The 20,881-nt window shown below is 40.0% G+C and overlaps 1 protein-coding gene across 2 annotated transcripts in view; it reads right to left on the minus strand.

Annotated features, from left to right (window-relative positions):
• DAB2IP (DAB2 interacting protein) overlaps nt 1-20,881 on the minus strand; it is a 203,659-nt gene that overhangs the window by 174,100 nt on the left and 8,678 nt on the right. The window contains exon 1 of one of the 2 annotated variants that reach the window (XM_026860155.1): nt 19,051-19,424. The exons of the other annotated variant lie outside the window; for it this stretch is intronic. The gene's annotated coding sequence lies outside the window, so the exon portion shown is untranslated. Of the gene's footprint in view, nt 1-19,050; nt 19,425-20,881 lie in introns of those variants that run through there. 2 annotated transcript variants of the gene reach the window in all.

Raw genomic sequence — 20,881 nt, forward strand, 5'->3', positions numbered from 1 at the left:
AATTTTTTTTTTTTTTTTTTTCTTCCCTCCCCCGAAACCAGGAACTGAAACACGGCGGCCAGGCCTCTCATACTTGTTATTTTAGCTGAATAAACTTTGCCTCTGGCATTAAAAATAGCCTAGGAAAATAAATACAAGGTCATACTCTGCAATGGCTGTGTACAGTCATTTTCATGCACAGATGCTAAAGAACATTAAAAAAAAATTACATCCGTTATACTCGGTTGGAAACCCCAGTGAAGTATCCAAGTGAGTGAATTACTCAAGGCTTCAACACTTCCAACTTAAAAAACAACACACAAACCCTTCTGTTTTGGAATAATATTTAAATGAGACATAGGCAAGGCAAAGAAATAGTCCAGGTGAGACAGTTCCGGTATAGTTCAGTAGTAAAGGCAGCGGCAAACCAGCAGAATCACGAGTGATAAACTGAGACACGGGCGGGTTCGTAACTCACGGCGCTGTGTCCGAGGTCAGATTGTCCAGGCTTCACGTACGAAGAAGCTTGGCTGGGGTTTTTTGGCTTGCGCTGCATTTTCTATTTTTTGTTTATGAAAAAGGAGTCATTTATATAAGATGCTGAGCAGTCTGAGGTCAAATCAGCAAAACTCTTACACGCATGCTTAATTTCAAGAATATGACGAAATGAAATCTAAACACTGTAAGGTTTATTGCTTCCATCTGTAACAGCACACAGGCCTAGGTGCGCTCAAAAATCTTTCACCCGAATCAGTTCCTGGCCATAACAAAGGTTTTACTGCACTGCCTGCTAGTTTTCCCAGCTTTCCCAACCTGTTTTTTTTCCATGGCGTGCTAAAAAGCATATGTGGACTTAATAATTGCTAATCCAATGACTATATTAACTTTACTGCAAAAACTGACTTACACGTGCCAGCAACAAAAAGTCCCAGATAGCACTGAATGCCTGAAATACACCTCAGCTTTCAGAAATACATCGGCTGCAACTAATGACCCACCATGAAACACGTCCTGTGCCCAAGGCAGACCTCGATAAGGAGCAGTGTGTGACTCCGAGATGAGAGCAGGGGAGCAGAGATCTGAGTTACAGTGCTCCAGCCTTGTCCGAGTCACAGCAGCACTTGGAGCAGACTTCAGGGTGGTCGGGGTTTTCCCTACAAAAAAGGGATCAGGGAAGTGTTCAAGCTCACCAAGAGTTATGCGGTTTCTTGTCACAATGCACTCTGAGAGCCTTGGTTTGAACAAGATAAGAATCAAGAAGGATTTGCTCGGTGTTTTGTGACTATTAGATGAAGCAGCTTCTGCTCTCTGAGTTATCTCCCTACCTCCCTGTGACCTTATGCCCACTCCCAGACAATTTTCCCCCTTTTGCAGTGGAAGTGGCACCAAGCTGAATCATACAGAGCGTGGTTTTCGGCACAGCCTGCCTTATCTCAAGCAACATTGTCGTGCCCTCACCCTTGTGAAGTGCACAGACCCACAGGCCAGCGCTACTCTCTGAATGCACAGAGCGCTTCCAAAATGTGGCAAGGATGACTAAGAAAATCTCACCAAGTTAACAGGAGAGAAGAAGGTGGTGGAAGCTGCTGGCTATCTGCCAAGTCTCTCCACTCTGGTTTTTCATTTTTAGTTTCTGCTCTTTGCTGGAAAGTTTCTACTTATGCTCTGGTTTCCATGGCAACTGCATTTCTTGCCTTTCTTCTCTAGCATTAAATTTTTTATTTGATTTCCCTTCTTCCCAAGACATGACTTTCTTTTCCTTTTGTAAAAAAAAAAAAAAAAAAAAGAATTAAGTGTTGTCTTCTCTTTGGTTGGTGATATTTTTAAAGGATGTTGAGAGAGACTTCACTCTTAGTGGGATGGAGAATCTGTATGTAATAGAGGCAGAGGTAATCTTCCAAGTAAGAATGTCAGGGGATTCCCCTGCAGAAAACCCATTTACCATAACTGTCTTACGTGTAACAAGGTTAGGACATTTAAGAGTTCCAGATACTGTGTAACCCAATATTTTTTAAAAATTAGCTGGTTGTTTTTATGAGACCAGACCGGGCCATTTTTTCTACAGCTAAACAGTCTTTTTTTTAAAGCATTACTTGTGAATCCTGAGCGGTCTCAGGAGAATACGTAACAGTTTAATAATTGTAACTGCACTAGGAATGTGGTTTCCAGTTCCAAACTGTAAGAGCATTCAAATATTTTCACTGACAATCTTCTCATTTGGCTGGGAGTGGCATTAGGGCGGGTGGCAAGTTCAAGGGACCTTTCCCCTATTAGTGGCTCATCATCTGAAGGCAGTGCCCTGCGTATCCTCACGCAAAGTACACAGAGACAAAACCCTCAAAACTCATGGAGCTTAAGCTAATTCATTTGTCTTGCCTTTGCCATGTTGGGACTGAATTAATGCGACAACCTGAATTAATTTGAGAATGAAAAAAAACCCATCAGAATAGCAAATCTGGATTAGATTTAGTCATTTGTTTTTTCAAAGCTTTAGGTTCATCATAAAGAGAAATAATTTACATGCTGAGAAGCACTAAAATAATACAGATTTTCAACCCATTTCACTATGAAAGATTCCCTCCACATCTAAATTCTCCAGCACATTCAGGCCATAAACTGACCCTCCTGTACAGTTGCAGATTACAAGGTTTTTAGTCTTATCTCTGCCTGGTGGGATTTCACCGCAAATTCTTTCAGGACTGAATAATTAAAAGAAGCAAAACCATAGCATTTGGCTCACATGGCAACACAAACAAATCTGTCCATGGGTGCTATCTTGTTTGCAGCACATGTGCACAGATTTACACGTAGGATTGAGGCTTAGTGCTCTGTTTGTTTAGATTTTTCATTATTCAGTATCCCAAACATAAGGTAAATAATATAAAGAAATGGGAACAACTTTAAGAGTGAGCTGGCCTTCTGATCACCCTAAATCATTTTATTAACCCCATTTGGCATGTTTTAGATTCTTACTACTCAGAAGAAGTAAGGGAAATGGGTAAGAAGTGAGGAGTCCAGTCTTCCATACTTAGTTCATGCTTCCCTCCTCTTCTTGAATTCCCTCCTCCAATGAATATCTAGGTCAGGAATTCACAGGCTCTTATAAAAATCTGGCAATGTTCAGTGAGTTTGGCAGCCAAGCTATTTTAATTGTCAGATATTAAATATATCTGCCAAGATCCGCATTGTAAAATCCCATTACAACATACACTGTGCATAAACTCCCCATCGATTGGCTTAACTGCAGGCCAGATCCCCCAGTTCAAGTAAAAGTCAAGAGAAAAGTTTGACATAGTTATGTATGGCCTCCCCATCTTCTTCCCTTTGAGCTGACAGGATTAGGGATTCAAAGAGCTGCTTTAGGCGTAGGCCCCTAAATTGCAGCCATAATGTGTCTTTTATGTGGCTACGGAGAGGCGTCATGTCTCCACTGTTTCAATTCCCAGCATGGGGATTGATTTAGACAGACAGCAGCTTACTCAGCTGCTGTGCTGAGGCGAGAACATCCAGGCAGCCCCTTGCTCATCTTCGCTTGATTTAATGATTTGCTGGCCAGACTACAGAGAGCATCTCAGTAATTCATACACCAGTGGGGCATGATTTGTTGGTTGCTGTTCCTCATCTGTAATTGCAACGAGAAATGCTCATCAATCATTACAGCCTTCTAATATAATGTTTTGAGATAGAGTGATGAAGAGGCTTCAACTTGGTATATCTTACTGAAAACATTCTCATCTTGCAAACAAAGATCTGAGAGCTATATCCAAATGACAAGCCTCAGAAAGGCTGAGACCATGCACTCTCTGACCCTAAGGTGCGTCACCACTCCCTCAAGGAAAACTATACTCCTCCACTTAGTGCAGGGGCAAGAAGAGGCCAAAAGTAAAATTTGCTGATCTTCCTTGCTGTAGTCATTAACACCAAACTCTCAAGTCACAGAATCAAAATATTTTTGTCGATGTTGCTGGTCTGATTGATTTGTTGGTATCAGAGGACATTCCACTCATCCTACTGCACTCCCCCATTAAATACAATCTTTCTCCTTTATTACCTTTCTTACTATATTAAAGTATACATCATGTCCAGCAAAGAAGCTTTCTAAGGATGAAAGTGCTAACTTCAGTGGTTGCAATTCCCGTTTTCGTCGGAAATGATCCAGAACTAGAGTTTGACAAGAAAACGTCCTCTCTGCAATCTCTATATGTGAGCTATTTGATCACCGTTACAAATGTTTCCTCACCCCTGTGAAGCGCAACCTGAAAATCATCATCAGTTAGTCCCCAGTGGGACAACAGAATCCCCACAGGTAAAATGCAAGACTGAAAGGGGATTCCTGGGCAGCTGCACTCTGTATCTCTACAATCCTTATCGCCCCCATTATTGCCTCAGCCAAATTTTAAAACTTTTTTTTCTAACCGTACTGTTAGCATCGCACCTTCCCGATAATGTCCATATTGGAGCCGCTCTCATTAATTTCCTGGAGTCTAATAGAACACGATCTTAACACAATTTATTGAGACGATTAAAATTCAGAAAACAAGCTTCTCCGTGCTCCATAAAGCACAGCAAATTTATTTGGTGCAGTCAGTAAAACTCTGCTGCCTAAAGCTGTGCAGTAACTCAGCAGCGCTTGAGCAGTAACCGCAGGGCCCTTAAAGCTGCGCATTTCAGATAATCAATTAGAGCTGTGTTTAGACCCTCGGGGGCCAGCTCCAGACACGCCACAGGTTAAAGTGGCTCCTACACCTGTAGAAGCAGAAAAAAAAAAGATGCAGAAAATAAAAGCTTAGCAATCATTTGGAGAGTTTTTGCTTAGTCTATTGTGTTCAGCTGGTGGTTGCCAACCTTGCTCTACTGCAGGCTGGTTACCAGGCGCGGCTTGTTGAAGTCAACGCCGTACCCCGCAATGTTCTTGTAGAGAAATCAAGGAGAAGTGTAGCTTCTAAGGTTCACCAAGGCACAACTAACTAACAGGGCACCTAACGCAAAATACACAATAGAGAAGCTTTGGGTTTTCAGATGAGACAGCGTGATGAAGGGTCAGGAGCACCAGCCTGTCCCTCCCAGTGCTCTGCTACATGGCCAAAGTGCTTCAGGTGCCCGTGAGAGCTCCTGGGAAGCAACACTGGCAAGGGCAGCAATGCTCCTCCATTCACTCTACCTGGAATTCAGTGTTACTGGGATTCCAAGATGGAAAATACGAAATGCAGCGCATGCTAGAAAAGGTTTCTGTTTGAGCAACGGGCCAGCAGTGTCTTTTGCTGCAATTTCTTGAACACAACTTCAGGAAGGTACGTTAAGGAGTATGCAGGTTACACAGCTCTTATGTCTGCCGATTCTACCAACTAGTCTACCAATAACTGTGACCAATTTCAAAGCTGTACATTTATATAATCTAGTATCTCAAGTTTCCTTAACCAAAGACAGAACAGAATGGATTTTTCATCCACCAAATCAAAAAAAAAAACCAAAACCCCAGCTGCAATCATTACAAACCTGTTAAAAGGCTGCAAGCATCTGGCTGCACCACACTCAAGCCCTAATGCCTATATTTATTCAATAAAATCACTTTATACAAAACAGATCACCAAAAAACCAGCTTGCTGGTTAGACTGCCTCAAAGAAGAGATGTCACCCTAGAGATTTTTTCCAGTTATTTATAAAACAATCTCTTGTTTAAAGTTATCTGTCTTTGAGAGGTAATTATTAAGTGAATTTAGAATATAATTGGTCTGAATAGCAATAAACATGTATTATACACTGAGTAAGCGCTACAGGCAGGTGATAAATTGCAAAAGTAATGCTACATCAGAGTTTAACCTTCTGCTGAGTCACCCTTCACTGCTCCAGCATTGTACAAAATAGCCCCTGCTTTCATTACTAATAAAACACAGAACTAATTACTCAAAACAAAAGAGGCCTTGAAAATGTGCCCAGACAGTGCACCATGCTGGCTTTTGGCTTTTTTCCCCTTTTTTTCACCTATAAGGGAACCTCAAACACACTGCTAGTTACTTCTTTACAGTCAGCTGCACCACACATCGGTTTCTTCCAGGTCTCTTCTTATTCCAAAGCGGGTGCTCGTGATCTGCAGACTCAGCAAACACTTGAGTCACGATACTCCTATCAAAATACTTAAACTGATGGCCAACAGCACTACAGATTTCATTTCTCTGACTGGACTATGACAAAAAATAGTTCAGTTTTGGAGTTTCAGTCAAGCAACGGAATTATTTCAGACCAGGATCCAAATCTTTCAAATGTGGAGTGCTGGACTGGAATTCACCAGGGACTTCCAGGCAATTCTGCTCCAGCTTGAACAAGAAGAATCCTAGACTTGTTATTATTAACAGCTGGAAATCTTTATTTCCCTACTCCACAGTAAGAAGGATCCCAGCTTCTCCCTGAATCTCATCTTTACAGAACACGCAAGTTTTTGCACAGAGGAGAGCTGTGCATGTTTTCATCTTGGCAGTTCTCCAGAAATTTGCTTCAAGACAGAAAGAAATCACACCAAGTTTCTAGAAAATTTTAGATCCTGTCACATTTCTGTTACTCCCCCGACAAGCTGAGGCAGGGCTCTGACAGTAGGCTACCTGCATTCTCCTCCTCTTTCAAAATAACCTTGTCGTGAGCAGGACTAGGAACAAGCCACAAAACTTCTTTTAGAGAAGTACAAACACAACTGACAAGGTTTCCACCAATTCATGACCAGAGTATTTAAAACCTCCCGGGCAAGAGTCCAGCCCTTTTGGCAGCACTGCATTCATGTAGAAAGAAAACATGGGAGAAAGAGGCAAATCCAACAAGCACAAGAACAATTCAGCAGCCAAACAGCTGCACGCTGAGACCGGGACTTTCTCAGCAGAATTAATTTTATAGCCTGGCCACTGGCAGCACAAGCACTGCGCAGCCCTGGGCTCCATGACAGGCCTCAGCACAAGACTGGGAGCCTTGAGACTTTGTCTGTGTCTTTGACAAATAAGCTGTATGGCCATGGGCAACTCCATTAATCTTGCTGACCTTTAGTTAGTGCTTTGTCTGCTAAGAGAAAAACTCTTTTTCACTTTCTAGAGCGCCTTGCCAGCTGTGGATGAAAACAATTATGCAAAGAGGAGGGTTTGGATGTTTTTTCCTAATTGTCAGAGACAGTCTGAAAGGTGCTTTATCTACCTACCAGTATTTTCCTGCAATACCTCACTACGTAAGAACATATTTGGTCTGCTGAGCTACTGTAAAGTCAGTTTTCCAGTTCTCTGAGGCAAAATATGACAGATAATGAAGGTAGGATTTAGAGCGTGGGTTGAACAATCTCATGTGAGAAGATTCCGACTGCAGAGGTAAAGTATTATAATCATGGAGTTAATTTTTTTGCTAAGAAAAGCAAAGCCAAAATGAGGATTGGCTCCAAAGATTACACAGTGTGTGGTCTTGGCATTTGAAGAGCTGTGCACGGCACTCACTCATGTTACATAAATTACTGTAACAAAGTTAGATTCAGAATAATATTTATAAAGCTAAGATCCGCAGACCTTTTTGCAATCACCTGGGTACAATCACCTCATTCACAAGAACTAGCTATAAATTATGCTAATCTGTGAAACATTCAAATGATGAAGAGGGGTTCATTGTGTAATTTTAAATGGATTCCCTGTGAAGAAAAAAATTGAGGAGATAAAATTACAGAGTTTCAGTGAACATGCCTTTTAAAATCTAATTTATCTGTTGGTGTGTGTCAATAATATAAAGGTTAAAGCACTGTGATCAGGACATTTAAAACATGTAATTTTTATTGTGGGACCCCTTCCACCTCTCCACAATGCCTAAATATAACACTGAAAGGCTTTGCTGTACACAGATGTCATCTTAAGCACCAATCCTGACCACTCAAATGAAGCCTAATTTTGCTCTCAAGATGACAGCCCTCTCTCGGAATCAGGCCCTCTGTCTGTGATGTTTTACTATTACTCTATATTAAAAATAAACCTCCTTTCGTTTTGTGGTTTTTACAAAATAAGAAGTGAAAAAACACAATGAGATACAGGTTTCACTTTATGTCTTTTGGGGGGTAAGTTAAAAAAATATTTCGCTTTAGCCTACCTCTAATGTATATTTCAATCGGTGGCAAATTCCTGTGCATTATTCATGTAAGCCAGTACCTGCTGAGCACTTGGTACTCCTAGGAAGCAATAGGTAGTAGAATTATAAAATACCATTATTTGTTAAGTTTGCGGTTCTTCTCTATGATACCTGGTACGCGAAAGCAGAACATTGACTAACTCTCATGAAAGAATATCCTGTGCATCGGCTCCGTTACCCTGTTTTACAGAGAGCTGACAGATGTTTAGCAGCTCTATTTCCACCTGTCCAACACCACGGGACCTTCTCTGACCGCTGCCTGCACTACCCAGAGGGCACTCCGAAGGAGCCAACAGAAGTTAAGAGAGCACAGCAAGGGAGGTAGCTGGCTGTGAGGTGATTTCCCATATTTCAACTCAGGTTCTGTACTAAAGTATAAGGGAAGTACAAGAAAGGTAATATTCCACGTTTTTAAACAAGTCACAGGATTTCAAGGTGAAGTACAGGAAATCCCGTATTAGGTGCGACATCTGGCAAATTTTATTTACGGATGGATGATGAGAAGTAAAGAGGAATAAATGACTTCTCTAAAGCCACAGAACAAAAGACCATATAGACAGGATTAGGCTGTAGGACACAGACTACCCTGTTATCTACGCAATTGCTTTTCTCCATCTGTCTTTGTACAGTCTTCCCTTTTCTAGAATCAGAGCAAAAGTATCACAGCCTTATATAAATGCTGACCAACCATTTTACAGCGGAGTGCTTCTCCACCTTTTTTCCCCCGTTTTTTCTTTAATCAAGTACAATTTTTTCTCTCTTGCCTGCAGCTCAGAGGGTGCTCTGTGCTCTCACTATGGCTTGCAGCACTTCACCAGGTGTACACAGCAGGTGTATAACCAAGAACTACTTGCGGGCTCTTCACCTGACTTCTTTGTTCAGATGATGTCAAGTTCAGATTCCATGAAATGAAAATCCTCCTGTCAGAGGTTATAACACTAAGTGTCCCGACTTTTGTATGATTCAGTTTGCAGCCCACCCCAGGTACCTGTAACACAGCCCTAAGGGCTTCAAACCATTAAGGAATCTACCTGTGTGTCAATTCTTTCTGGTTTCCATGAGATTATTTGCACAGACATTACACACTGATGATACTTGGCACACAAAGCTCCATTAACAGGAGTGATGTGCTGTCTAAAATTAACTATGTATTTGTTTTCTCTTCAGTTTCTATAGAACACGAGGAGTGATGCAGATGGTTGACAGCAGTGAGATTATAGTGATAGCTGTAAAATTTGATGACTGTTATCAAAAGCATCATATGGCTTACGACAGCAAGTAGCAATTAAACAATTAAAAAAAAAAAAAAAAAGAAAGAAAAAAGATTTCCAAGCTTACCCTGGACAGGACAGTTTGCAAAACAATTTTGTCATCACATGTTGCAGATTACCAGCAGTAAGTTTCTAGTCAGACTTGATTTTAAAATGAAGAACTGATGCCCACTTACCATGAGAAATAAATATCTTAAAGGAATATATCTTAGGGAACTCCCTGTGCACTTGGGAGTAGTAATAGCAAGGGGGTTTAAAGCCAGTTTCATACTAAAGAATTTATTAAAATAAGATCACTACTCCAAAATTTAACGGATACTGGATATCTGAAGCAATTACAGGAATAAATCGAATAAAATAACTGTGCTGTGGACTAGCCTGAATCAATGACAAAGGGAGATTTAAAATCTGGGAATGGGAATTTGACAGCTCAGGAAAGCGAAGCAGTGATCAAATGCATTTACCTGAGACAAATGCTACGCAGCTTGCCTCTGGACTCACTCCAGATAGGTCACTGCTTCTCTGTGGCTAGAAAAATGTTATACTGTTATATTGAGGGAGACACTTGACAAAGTAAGGGAAACCCACTAACTTTCTACCACTTCCAACAATAAGACAACTGTTCTACCTCTACAGACGAAATATTAATCTGTCCTGCAAGAGAATGACAGCCACGATCCTCTCCTATCACAGACCTCCCTGTTCATACTCCTCTCTTCAGAATAACCTTTGCTTTTTACCAAGCTGGCAAAGCTCTCGTATTCCTGTTTCCTCCCTCCCTCTTCTGAACTGCCATGACTGGAACTCCAGAATTTCCAAAGCTACAATGATTTATTGAAACCAGTTCTATTTAGTAAGAACTCTGGCAAGCAGAAGCTATACTAAATGCACCAAGCAATTCACAGAACAAGATAAAATCTCCCAAGAAAATTTTCAAGCAGTGAAAGAAGAAACAGCTAGTAAAGGGTTGACGGTTTTCAATGCTCCCTGAAACATGGGAAGATCAGAAACAGAAAAAAATAGTATCTTTTATCTTAAGGTGTGCATCTACCCATTCACTACCTGAAAATTAGGGATTGACTCATTAGGAATCAGGACAGACGAAAGCACTGCTCCTTGGCTAGGCCTCCAGAGAACATATCCAAAGCATCTGTAAGAGATGGACACTTAACCCTTAAACATTACAGAGATTTCCAAATATCCATATGTTACACCTACTGGGATACAAGTTTTTTAGAGTAGGAGGAAGTTAATTATAATCCAATGGGGACTATATTTCTCTGTGTTGGTTTTTGATTTATATTTAATCTCTATCCTACACCAAAATATGTACATATATAATTAGCTTAAAATATTTAAGAACATTCCTTGATGTGGGATCCATTTGCAAGGCCAAGACTAAACTGAACTGATTTACTGACAAAGCATCAATATTTTCAAACACATTTATGCTGTGAGAGAGTATGGAAATTGATAATTTACAAATTTCTCTTACACTGGCAAGTTTACAACACATAGATCTTCACCCTGAAGTATGTCAAGTAAAATCATGTGGTCTACTTCCTCAAACATGACCAGACTTCACACATAAACTTGTCCCCTTTGAAGAAATCAAAGCACATTATTAGCTGAGATTATTTCTTAATTCAGTTAAGCAGCACTGTAATGCAAAAAAGGACTTGAAAAAATGCAAGCATAAATTGCTGGCTCTCCAAGGAACTTAATTTCTATGAATATGTACTTCATAGAGGACAGAAGAATTCTGCTTCCCCTTGGTAATGACCCCTCTCCTGGACATCCTGGTTACAGATCGTAAATTAAAGTGATTTAGTCTCCTTTCTTGTAATTCTACATGAAATGGTGACACCTTTCCGGAGAGCTGACGGGATGCTGGTTCCCTTCAGCAGAGAAAGAATGTTCCAGGTTCTAAGAAAATACAGATTAGTACTGCATATAAAAACCCAGACTAACAATGGGCTTTATAGACATCGGCATCAGCTTGACCAGTTTTGTTTTTCTAGATGGTGTTGTATTTAATAGTTTAATCAGTGTCCCGGGTCAGTCAACACAGTAATTAATTCCCGTCAAGATCATGATTCCTGTCATCAAAGAGGAGGTAAAGGAGATGCATGTAAACCAAGGATTTCAGAACCTGTTATGACAAATGATTCGGTACCTACGATGTACACACACAAGAAGGAGGAAGGGTTCAGGTCCGAGAGGTAAGATTAAAGTCATATGAAAACCAAAAGTAAATCTATTGAACTTAACTGTCTTATTTCCCAAATATGCAGTATATATATATATATATATATCAGAATTTAATCACTTAAATCCCACAATTTTACAACTCTTTCTAAGCCTGGTCACTTTACAGGGCTCTTCCTGAACAACATACAGAGTGCCTTTTTAAAGTAGCATCCAGGCTGATGGTTTATAGGACAGTTACGTTCAGGACTGAATACTGAAGTGCTTCTTTATTCCTCCTCCACTCTTTGCCTTTTGTATTGCGAACGTGAGGGAAGAGAACAAAACCCCAAAATCTAGCGCAGAACAGCTGTACAATGGTTCTTCACAGAGGTGTAACTGCCGAGCCAGGCATCAGCATTTTTACATGCGTGCGAGAGCGATTCTCACCTGCCTGTTCCTCGGTGGCAGTGAACCTAGCAATAGCAGAGGAAGGAGTGGAAATTGCACATCTTTTATAATGAGCTCTGGGTGATCCTGGTGTCCCTGCAGCTGCGGAGATGTATTCACAGAGACAGTTTTGATCATGAGTGTTCTACGAGTTTATTTATCCTTTCTGTTATATTTCAGGTTAACATCTTGGAGCAGTTATCGGGCAGATGGGACTGCAATGAAATAAAGAACCCAGAGGCCTTGATTCTCCTCCCGCTTGCACTACCACAAAACCAGTTCTACTCCACTACACATGAAAGCAGGGTGTGAAGGAGAGCAAACGCGGTGAGAGCTGGACAGAAATCTGATCGTCTGTCCACAAAATGCTGGGGGGGACCTGAAATAAAAAAAATCCTCCATTTTGCTTTTAGATGCACCAAATGCCTGAGATCAAGAAGTCAGAGAGCAAAAGGCCCATGAGAAACCAAGATGAGCTTATCCACAACCTTAGGACTTATTGATATATGCAAAATTTTGAGGCTGTATAAGAGAAATCGCTGCCTCCTTTATACATGCCAATTTACCAACAGTTAGAAAAAAACCCACCAAAGCAAAATGACATCTTTTGAAAAGAGGATGCCTTGTATGTGCAGCTTGTGTCCATACTTCTGCAGCAATGTCTTGGCTTCTTGGTTTCATGCCCGCTTAGGATGCTGTTAAGGTGCCTACTCGCAGATATTTTGCAGCCACAGGTGTTTGTCTGTATAAATCCCATATATAAACAAGAAATCTGAGACAAATATAACCTTAACATGATGGAATTAAATTTGTCTTGAATTAAAAGCTACCACTGAAAGTCAGAACAATCGTGAGTAGGGCAGCGTCACCATAAGAACAGCCCTACAGACAGGACTAAATGTTTAAAAAAAAAAAAAAAAAAGGCTCAGTAGCTTTCATTAATTTCTGCTATTGTGGCTAAGGAGGGGCAAGGGTTAATGATGACAAAGTAGACCAGGACGAGGTACCAGAAAAGCCTGGAAAGAGGAAAACGGTCAGGAGAAAGGCAGCAGGCACCTAGGTATCAAAACTTCTAGGTCTTGGTGTTTGACCTTCTTGACCAAAAATACTGAAATACGTTACTGGAGACCAGAACTTCCCTCTGCTGTCTGTTCTCTTCCCATCCCTAACACACGTAAATGGAAAACACAAAATCAGACAATCTGTCTGATTCTTTCTCGGACTGTTATAGTATTGACAGAACGCTGGATGAAGCTCAAAACAAGTTTATTCTTCTTACCCTAAATTTAATTTAGACTTGAAATACAAGAGGAGAAGGTCTTTCCTGTTAATTTGCAAATTTATTTAAAGCCACGAATGACCTCTTTGGACTGGTGACTTTTTACAAAGTAAGGGTAAACCTGTTGTCACAAAGCTCAAGACTGTTAACACGTTTGTGTTAGATATTCCCTTAAGGAAACTGCTCCAGCCCTGAACACTGGTAGCTCTTTCAAAGTCAGGGGTTTGCTCTTAACACCGCAGGAGATCTTCACCTTTTTCGCATGATAGTGTGACAAACAGGCCAGCAAGCTGTTAACCTGTTCTTTCTTCTTGAGTCTTTTCATTCCACCCATTAAAAAGTCTTTTTCACTGCCCTGAAAATCTGGCTATTGGAACATCCTCTTTTTCCACATTTTCCACAACTACAATGTTATTCAGCACTCTCAGGAGGAAAGTGAGTGTCATCTGCTGATACTGGTGAGGGTAGGGGGTGGTGGTGGTGGGCTTTGCTTTTAGAGATAAAGTCATGTGGATAAAATGGTAAGAAAATAGAGGAAACCATACATACTAAGGCATGACTCTTTCTGTAAGAATTTCTTTTTTAAGAACAGACTTGTTCTCTCTTACTCCCCCCCCCTGAATTCACCCACACGAACTGTATTAAAAGCACAAGCTTGCATATATTATCAGTATTCTCCATTTCTTTTTAATCCTAATAATAATTATCAACATTTCTCCAATTAATACTATCAGGAAGTTCTTCTGTGAAAATCTATGAACTACCGACATACCCAGCAGCCATTTCATATTCTGCAGTTTGAAAAACATACTGTCCTAATCTAAACCACATCCTCTTTTTTTCAGTGAAAGGTATTATGCACATTTAAAATATTACTCTCTTCAAAAACTTCTCTTCTCAAGGCACCTATTTTCAATCCTTGACTTTATTTCAGAGATTCAGTTCTTCTACACTGTCTATAAACTATTTAATCTTCGTTCTAGTAGACATGTGACCGCAGAATGAAGTTAAGTATAAAGCTCATTTGAACTGAGAATATTCTTTGACTTTAACTCTGTGTTACCTCATTAAAAATTACAATTTCGAAACAAGGGAGGTTCTTGTCCTGCCTTGAAGCTGCTGAGGTCAGGATCAGAAGCTAAGGATGCTGTACAGGACTTCAGCAAGAAAGACTGGAAATACATATTTGGGAATATTATGGCAGGCTGCCCCTTTTAGATTGCCTTATTATTTGGTATATAGGTATTTATGTCTAATAATCATATGTAGATACATACACATAATATCTACCAATATTTATTATTTGAAATAATAAGGATTCTAATCCTTAAACAAGACCTTTACAATATAACAGCTTTATATTTGATGATGCACTTTTGGTTTAACCTACAGCCTTTACTCAAGTGCCCATGGCTCTTCCAGCATCACCCTCAGCCTGCTGAAGGCGTATGACACAGAATTATCCCAGCAGTTTGCCAAGCGACAGTCCCCAGAACGGAGAACCCCACAAAGAAGGCCCCTGAAGCCTACACTAATTCTTATAAAGGAGGGGTAAATCTTCAGTTCATGGCTGAGAGGATCACTAACACAGTTTTGTGGTGAGTCTCCTATTCTCTTGGCACAACACCCACGCAGCGTTTAGGGTTTAGATAGCAGCCTTCCACTACTCACGATGCCAACCACGGAAACTGCAGCCAGGCAAGTACAGAAGGCCAGGAGGTAGCACAGCATAGGTTCTGCAATTAATTTTCAGCATGCAGTACAATGCAATGTATACTTTTGCAAATTACCAGGAAAACCACACAAAACCACTCAGGTTTTGACCAAGTTTAATTTAAATCTAGCAGTTAACTATTTTAAAGCATTAACTCTAAGGAATTAAATGCTAAACTAATAAATTCAAAGAAATATCACTATTGTCTGATACTCTTAGCAGTATAAAATGTTTCATTGTTTGTTCCTGGTAGTAGGAATAGCATTGGTTTACACAATATAAAAGTCAAAGAGTAAGACATTATAACTTGCTAAAGAATTACTCTCTAAAAATACAGGTTTGGAGAAAAAAAAAAAAGACATAGAAGAAATTAGCTCAATTTTCTTTGGGAAATAATTTATGCTGTAGAAAATCTGATTTTGATCCTTCAAAAGCCCTTCACACAATTGCCATACAGCTCTATTTTGTCAAGACTGAATTCCCAAGACTGGAGGAAAGAGAAGCTGTTCATTTTCAGTCCCTGTTCTGGTCACTATTTATTGTTCACAGCAGAAGAGGTGAGGCTTCTTGGGTCAGGGGAACTAAAGACAATCCACCCCAGAGCAAGGTAGTTAGCACAGTCTCCTGTGAGAAAAGAGCAGATGTGGGTTTGAGTACCTTGAGAGAAAGAAGGACTTTCCAAATTTCCATGAGGAAATTCAAAATCAAACCCACTTTTCCTGATTTTCACTTCCACAGCTGCTCTGCAAAATGATTTCACATAGTCTGAAACAGAAAGCAGGAATTCTCTGGTCTACTGTGCTTGCCACTAGACTGTCCCAGTTTCTCTGAAGTCCTTCTCCCTCCATTAATGCTTTTCTTCTGTTTAAAACACAAGTTTCTATGCTTCATCTGACCTAAATGGAGGCAAGATAGCAATTTTTTATCTTGATTTTGTTATCTTGATTTTTATCTTGATTTTTTTTCAGTTTGGTAGTCTACTGGCAAGTACCAGAAGCGATGACATCATAGCAGGAGGCGGCATCTATTCAGAGGAGCTTAGAGCCAGCAAAGATACTCCCAAGAACACAAAAATAGTTCCTATTACATTTTACTCCTTGGCAAAGGAATATTCGATTATATAAAAGGCAATAGAAATAGCTAGCACAGATACATGCAAAGTACTTTAATGTTCATGGTCGTGCCTCATCACTCTGGTTCACTTCTGCAAACTGGAAACCTGTATTCTAGGTAGGTCAGATTTGACTTAAGCTGAAGTTCACTCAAATGTACTGATTTAAACTCCAGGCACCACGTATGGCAGAGGGAGCCACATTCTTTGTGAATTAAGTGAGACTGAGCTGCCAGAGAAAGTCTGGCAACTAAGTCAGACAAGAGAGTTGTGGTGGTGGAGAAAAGAAATCTGTGTGGATTCCTGAAATTAAGCTGTAAATGCACAATAGTGTTGTTGCACTGTCAAGCGTTGCCACTTTAGCAAGAAAGTACTCTTTCCTATAGTGAAAATGACAATTCTTCATCTTCAAGAAAACAAACACCCCAGTCTGCTGAAAAAAAACCCAGCACTGCGATTTTCCAAATTCATATAGACATGTCAGACATTTAATGCTCTCCACAAATGTCCTCCAGCATTTTTTATTTTTTTTTTTTGAGGGGGCAGGGAATGAAGAAGAGAAGAATGAAGAAAGGGAAATGGGCAAGGATGAAGACCGTGGAGCAAGAGGAATGGCCAAACACAACTTCCAACGTAACTATAGTACAATGACAAAAGCTTCATGTGTGTGACCCGGGGCAAAACACTTTTAATTCCGCTCCCCTTTATAAGAACAGGATAAGGACAACACATTCAAATTGGCATGAAGATACTTGGATTAGAGAGCGAAAAACATTTAAGCATTGAAGTATTGACGATCATGCTAGCATATTAGCAACAGGCAAGCAAACAAAAAGTGCTTTGCAGCTATACAGATCACATTAAAAGGAAATACTAACTAGTACTAAGTTGTGGAGAGCTTCATTGGGGGATCTAGCAGGAACTGCTTGTTGCATGTTAAGTTCTTAAACAATAAACTCCACCCATGCAAAAACAGGTATCACAGTCAGACCACTGAACCAAGTAACTACTGCATGGGATGAAGGGGAAGTTTAAAAAGCTTGTCCACTCTAAGCAAAAAATAAACACACTTTTCCAACCAGCTGGTGTTTGATGTGAGTGTACATATGTACATAGCACTGAATTAAAAAGCTCTGATTCCAGTCCCATATACTGTCGGTTATTGCTGATACTCAGTCACTACTGCCAACAGCTAAAAAACCTTCTGCTATGTCTGGAATGGGAGTGATCTTCACCTCTGGAGTTCAAAGGTCAGAATTTTATTTCTCATGCTACTTCATTACAATCATGATGTCTGGCCCAATGACAGACTGCAAAAGGACACCTGGGAAATTTACAGTTGACAATATAATCTCACCAAAAAAGACCTAAGTGAGCATTTATTAGCAGCAGCACTGAATGAGAAATAGTCTCTCTATCTCCAGAAATGTGATGATTACTGGAAAACCCCCCATTTGTACTGGCACATGCATGACCTTTCAAGGTTCTTTAACATACATAAAATGAGACACACACTTGGCTTGCACCAGGTGCAGTGAAACCTTAATCTGTATATTCTATATTCCAAGTGAGTACAGTGCCCACCAGCCAACGGGCTGTACTGGTGGCGTTGCACCTCTGTGTGATTCAGGCATTCCTTCCTTGGCTAGCAACAATTTTCCTGATTCAGGCTTCAGCAGAGTAGTTTTTCATCTCATTAGAAGAGTTGCTTTTGATGATATGGCATTTTGCCACATAAATGACTCAGTGAAAAGATGTCTAATTATTAATCTTTTGGGGTGTTTTGTGAAACTGCAAGCAGAAACATCTCTTTTCTGTATTACAAGAACATTAGCTCAAAAGGTCTGAGTGTAAGAAAGCAGAGTAGATGTAAGATCTTGTTTATTTAAAACTGATTCAATGTGAAAAGTTTTGGTTAGATCAAGTAGCAGTTACATAACTCCACTGTTCCTTTATTTACAGGTACTAAACATTTCTCTTAGAACATGGAAACTTATACACTACACCGCTACAATTAACATCCCAACACAAAAGAGAAAGCTAAAAACCAGGTATTTGTCAAAAATAAATTACAGTGAAGCCTTCGGCAAACAAAGTCTTAGAAATACGGTTTCCAGTTTTCTCCTTGGAACAGACAACAGTAAATTGAATAATCTGACTCACTGGAAGGAAGGGTGAGATTTTGTAAAACATCAATATTTCATGTCCTCCCTTAGCTAACTTTGCCTTGTGTAGAGAGAAGTGTCTGACTGAAATGTAACCTTCAGGCAAAAAAAAAAAAAAATTATAACTGTTTTCAAACGGTAACATTAAAAGTTAAGTATATGCTAACAGTAATAGGAGAGAGTGGTGGCCATCAATCATGGTGGTGTCAGGCCTGTTGTTTTGAGGTTAAAGGAATGACTACAGTTTTCTCTCTAGTGACTGAGCCTACATCAGCAGGTCATTAGTGAGCAGGATTTAATGGGCTCACAAACTACATCTTGTCTTCTTGAAGAGGAATGCACCATTTGACTGCAAATCCGGACTGCTGAAAATAGCTGTGTTTCGTCTGAGATAACAGTCTGAAAAAGAGATTCCATAATCAGGAAAACAAGAGTTGAGAGAGTTCTCTTCATAAAATGCAAACCGAAAAATATATGCTGCCTTGAATTACAATTACATTTACACCGCAGAAAGTTTGGATTAAAATCTGTTGTAAAACAATTTCTGTACAAGAGAGCAAAAGACAATCGTTCCAACTCTGCTCATTTCTTCGGGCTCATTAAAGAAATTCTGAGACAAAACACAGTCTTTGATCTCAGGCATTGCTACAAGGCAACTGTTCATTTCAAATTAGACATACTCATTCCTAATGAAACAAAACCTCTATGCAAGTAAAAAGTCAGTCCCTGAAATTCAGAAGTCTTTAACTGCTTACCTTTTTACGAGCAGGTCAAATTTTTGGAAGTAGTTTCTCAAAGCAACTCAGAGGTTCCATGTTAACTGCTGTGCTGCAATAAACAGCTGCAATACTTGCTGATTTATTTCCCCATTTGGTGTGCATGCTGAACCCCAGAAGAAATCCCATGCAGGAAAAAAAAAAAAAAGAAAAAAAAAAAAAAGGAAAAACAACCCCAAAACTCACAGGAGAAGCACCTCAGCCCTTGAGCAATGCACAAAAAAGTTCAACAGGGAAACAGAAAGGAAATCCAGCAACAACTAAAAGTTTGGATAAGAAACAGGAAAAGCGAGCTTGCTCCCCTTGCCTGTAGTCCTGGCTAAAGGTGCCTCTCCAAGCAAAATTCACTGAGACTCCCAGCTCCTCGGAGCAGATGGTATTCACACATTATTCCCGAACAGCAGCATTCCCTAGCCCAATCAGGAGGCAGCACTCAAAAGCCAAGCGCTTCCCAGACTCTGTTACAGTTTTCAATAGCTATAGCACAAGATGAATGACTCAGAAAATGAATAAGCAGGGAAAATAAAACACGCCTCTCTCCTAGTCAGAGGCACAGGCAGGCAGTTCAGCAACCCTGCCTGTACTAAGCACTGGTCTCAAGTTGAATGCACCTGCTTTTTTTCCCTAAATCCTAAATGCTGGTTACATTTTCCTTATCTTTAATTTGTGTGATCAACTTCAGCTTGGGTTAGAATTTAAAATAAGAATTAAATCTTTCCTTTTTTTTTTTTTTCAGTCTTAAAAACAACAAACATTTGTAAGAGTCAAAATAGGATGGACTGTATGTGTGCTCTTCCCAACAAACAATTTCCAGATAACTCAGTGAAACTCCACATGCCATCTCTTGCTGAATACGTACATAAATATTTCGAAGATTAAGGCCTAACTTTACAGATCCTGTTGCAAATGATATGAAAAGAAGACAGGTTAATTTGAAAACTGTCTCTTCTAAACTGATTAACTCATCCTCTGCTTTCGTCTAAAGTTCACCGGGAAACTTTAAATGACGATAAACCAAACACATCTAAGAAGCAAATGAATTAATGGCGACTGCCAGCTTTCGGGTGAGGTACAACCACTACCCAAAAGCTGGCCCAACAGCCAGAAAACTGCTTCCAACTGCTTTGCGTAGCTTACAGACCACTGCAACCGCCTCATCCAGACAGCACTTTTAAATACAACTCCTCAGCTTGATGCCTGGCTTTTTCTGACAGCTGCAACGCAGAAGTAAAGGATGATCTGCTAAACAAAGCAAGTTACTCAAGGAAAGAGAGTTGCACAGCACCAGCAGGTTTCTCCCTGGAATACAGGAGCGCACTCCTGAGCCTTCCAAAACATACTGAAATTCTCCTTAGTTTTATAACAGAAAAGCCTGCAAGGAGGTGACACTGTGTTTAATGTTCTTATCCCAGCTCTCACTGCAGTCTACATACAATGTTTTTATTGCTGCTGCTCAGAAATTAACTCTGGGTTAGCTGAAAACACGCTGCAGTCAGACAAGTGGAATCAGTTAAATCAGTAAAACTATTTGGGGTGAGAAGCATTCTCCCAGGTCCCCCTGGACATTTTCAGATCTTTGTCTGTGGCTGTAAATTGATCCTTTGCATTCCTGTCTGACACATGAACTGTGAAAAACTCTTCAGGGATATTCTCCCTGCCATGAGTAATGGTCTAATAGCATTTCTGCAAAACAGACTACCAATTGCAGAGACAATAAAACATCATGAACTCTGGTCTAACTTTTACTATTATTATTCTAAGTAATTTTTTTTTTCTTCATTCTGGAACAAATAAGAGAAGTCTATTAGCA

The sequence above is a fragment of the Athene cunicularia genome, assembly GCF_003259725.1.
Source record: "Athene cunicularia isolate RWA chromosome 17 unlocalized genomic scaffold, athCun1 chr17_part1, whole genome shotgun sequence".
NCBI classification, from domain to species: domain Eukaryota; kingdom Metazoa; phylum Chordata; class Aves; order Strigiformes; family Strigidae; genus Athene; species Athene cunicularia.